This window comes from Phascolarctos cinereus, unplaced genomic scaffold (genome assembly GCF_003287225.1).
Source record: "Phascolarctos cinereus isolate Bilbo 61053 unplaced genomic scaffold, phaCin_HiC Scaffold_4;HRSCAF=312, whole genome shotgun sequence".
NCBI classification, from domain to species: domain Eukaryota; kingdom Metazoa; phylum Chordata; class Mammalia; order Diprotodontia; family Phascolarctidae; genus Phascolarctos; species Phascolarctos cinereus.
The window spans coordinates 376414826-376418564 of NW_027555847.1; the positions used below are offsets into that span (position 1 = coordinate 376414826).

At 42.8% G+C, this 3739-nt stretch overlaps 1 pseudogene; it reads left to right on the top strand.

Moving 5' to 3' along the window:
• The first annotated feature begins 2357 nt into the window (after positions 1–2357).
• Positions 2358–3301, top strand: LOC110208014 (putative homeobox protein NANOG2; annotated as a pseudogene).
• Positions 3302–3739: the final 438 nt, after the last annotated feature.

Genomic DNA, 3739 nt, shown 5'->3' on the forward strand with positions numbered 1-3739 from the left:
CCAGATCCATCCTTAACCTCCTTCCCTTCATCTTGGAACTCTTCCTCTCCTTCTCCTTTCATCTTCTTACACTCACAGAAATCTGGATTCTCCCAGAAGGCACTCCATCCCTGGCTACCCTCTTTAGGCCTGGGTGACCTCTGTCTCATATTCAGTCTCTGAAATACTGAGCCAAGAGGTGGAATAGGCATATCGGGTCCCCCTTCCCCCATTGCCACTTCCAGAACATCCCTCAGCTGCCATCCCACAGAAACCTCTCTTCCTTTGAGGTTCACCCCATCTGCCAGTATGACTCTATCTAGATCCTTCTTGCTATCAGCATATACATCATTATCCCTCTTTTCTGAAGGAAGTCCCTAGCTAGCTCACAGTCTTCCTTTCCAGCCCAATTCCTGCGGTGATATTTAAAAAGTTAGAGAGATATAACTTCTGGATAATTTAATAATTTTATTAATAATGTCAGCAGCACTCAAGAGTGCCAAAGACCCTCATGGCAGTGGGCTTGTGGCTTATGTGCCCTTAGAAAAGGGATGCTCCTGAGGGTGGCAATCTACTCTGATTGATTAACAATTAATGAGAGGTATACTATACAAAGAGAAGTGAGCTCACTCCAATGAGGGGTTGAGAGTGACATCATGTTACTCTTGGATACCCAGACCACCCCCAGCCAAATTTGATCGAGTGGAATTCACCTTAGATTAGAGATTCCTTGTAAGGATGGGTGGGGTCTGACCAAGATTGAATAGAGTTAATTCAATGTCCTTTAAGAGACTGAACATTGAAATGAAGACTATAGAAAAAGGGGGAACTCTGGATCTTCCCAAATCATTGATTATTAATAACACTTCTCTCACTGCCCTCATACTTGGAGACTTCAATATACACTTTGATGCCCTCTCAAACAGTCTGGCCTCTTACTTCATCAGCTTCCTTAGCTTCCATGACCTTCACCTATATGCTACGTCAGCCACACAGAGACACCTATATCCTTGATTTCACCCATAACTCATCCATAACTCACCTATTGTGTTAACTCCACAATGCAGAACTTAGAAATTCCTTTCTCAGATCATAGCCTTCTATCCTTTCACCTTTTCCTCCTCCCTGACTCCTCTTAAACCTGTTCTTAATCCTCACCATGACTTCTCCATTCTTCCTTCCCCTGGTCTGGCTTCACTTTCTTTCCTTTGCAGATTTGACCTATAGTCTAGGGCTTCTTAAACTTTTTCCACTCTCGAACCCTTCAGTGCTTCTTAAACTGTGGGTCCCAACCCCATATTAGTCAACCAGTCTACTCTTGCATCACTTCCCTTCTTGTTCTATGCTTTCCCAAATCCCAACCCTAGAGGTCCTCCACCATTTTTCTTTTCCAGAACTGCTGCTGAATGCAGCTGGAGAAAGGCCCTCAGTTGGGTTGCCTGGGTCCAACACTGATTTATGTTATCTAATCTCAGCTGGGCCCTTGGGGCTGCATGGCAAACTTTTGTTTTTGTCTGATTGGCTCTGTGACCCACATGGCTCCAGGACCTGTCCACACACTGAGCTTGTGCATACCAGAGTCCAGTGCTGGGTAATAATCACAGCAGGTCTGTTTTCTCTCTCTGGTTCATTGCTCTTGTCCTGTGGTTACACCAGAAAATCTGCAAAATAAAGCTCAGGTATAGCTCATCTCTAGGTTTCCTTCAAATATTGACCAAAGGAGTTTCTAGTTCCCCTACAAGCAGTCAAAAGAGCAGGTGCAAATCAGGTATGGGATAGCCTTTATTTTACCCCACAGGAAGGAAAGAAACAAACATTTAATGGATACCTAAATCCACCAAGCATTGTACTAACAGTTTAAAAGTATTTTCTCATTTGATTTTCAAAACCTTGAGAAGTAGGTGCTATTATGATCCCTACTTTACAGTTGAGGAAACAGAGGCAGACAAGTTAAGTGACTCACCCAAGACACGAGCTTTTGAGCATCTGAGAGGCTAGATTTGAATTCAAGTCTTCTTGACCATGGTCCCAGTGGTCTATCCCTCCACTACCCACCTCTTCTGGTAATTTCAATTTCAGAAGCCACATTAGTCATCCTCTTCTTTCTCCAAAGAAGCATATTGAAATCACTTTCCTCTAGAACACTAAATGCAAGCATGCATACATACACCCTTCTGGTGAGGCCAGTGTTCATAGGTCAGCTAGAGCCTTCATCATTTTTGAGTCTCTCTTTCAGTTTTTAACTGATAGACTATTTTGCATTTGTGGAGCATTTTATACTTTGCAAAGCACTTTGCCAACCATACACTCAAGGCTTTTGCTCCTGGACTTACTGTGACTGCCCAGGTTGGACTCCTTCCTTCGAGCATCTTCCCTAAATCACGACCTCTAGCTCTCATTCACAGCAAAGCCAGTCCTGCTGGCCGGAAGTCAATACCAGCTGCCCTTACAACACCTGGTTCTCCATGTCCCTGCCAGAGCCATTTACCTCCCCAAGCCCTTATTTTAATTTCCAAATACAAAGTCCAGAAAAGCTCCAGCCAAGAAGCACAGCAATTTCTCCTGCTCCTCCTTCATCCATGGATATGTTTATTCAAGATATTCCTGACTCTGCCACTAGCCTGACTTCAAATAACCTTTCCTCTCGAAACAATCCCAAGATTCATCAGAGCCTGGTCAAAAAACCTAAGATGAGGACAGTGTTCTCTCAGGTTCAACTAAATGTACTCAACAGTAGATTTGTGGAGCAAAAATATTCCAGTTCACAGCAGATCCGAAATGTGGCTGAGAATTTGAATCTTACTTACAAACAGGTCAAGACCTGGTTTCAGAACCAGAGAATGAAGCCAAAGAGATGGTAGAAAGATGCCACATGGTCAAAGAATGGCAAGACTATGGGTATGGTTCAGAATGGATCAGCTGTTAGGGACTACATAAGCTTCTATCTCCATTTCACCAGGACTATATGATGAACCCTTCTGGAAACCTTCCAGTATGGAGCAACCAGACTTGGAATAACCAGTTCCAGAATGTTGGAGAGGGTACCTGTCAGCACCAGGTGTTTCAGCACCCCTACCCTGCCAGTGACTTAGGGACTATCTTTGGAAATAATACTAGTGAGGTCTATTCCATGAAACCACGGACAACTATGAGTTTTAATGACCCCCACATGGTGGAGTATCTCCCAAACTACTCCATGAACATGCAGCTGACCCACAGCAAGTCAGAAGAGGACTATAATTATCGACAAGCCAGTGATGCTTACACACAATTCTTATATCCCAGTGGGTATCTGTATTCCAGTCATAATCTGGGCAGTTAATTTTTCCCCCTAAAAGAAGTATTCTTTCCAGGGCTCTTCACCACTGTTTTCTTTTCCTGGCTTTTTAATATTTCTATTAGGTGACTATTGTGGTCTATTGGCTTATATGAGTGAAGGCATATCTTACATGCAGAGGGTCACTATCCTTTTTAGATTTTGCTGGCTGGCTCCAAGTTTAGGCACTATTGGACTATATATAGAAAGACCTTAAGCTTCAGAATCCTAATCTAAATGACAAGATGAAACCCAATATCAGTTGAAGAAAATGGCACTGAAAAAGCATGTCATGAGGAAAGGTGGGTGGGTGGGTGGGATTGGATGCCTTTGTATTTTAAACTAGGGCTTTGATAAAATTATGGTTAGGATAGTAAGAGAGCTAGTTGTCTTTCTGTATTTTTTCCTTAATATGTTCTTTTAATAGAAATAGATACAAGCTCA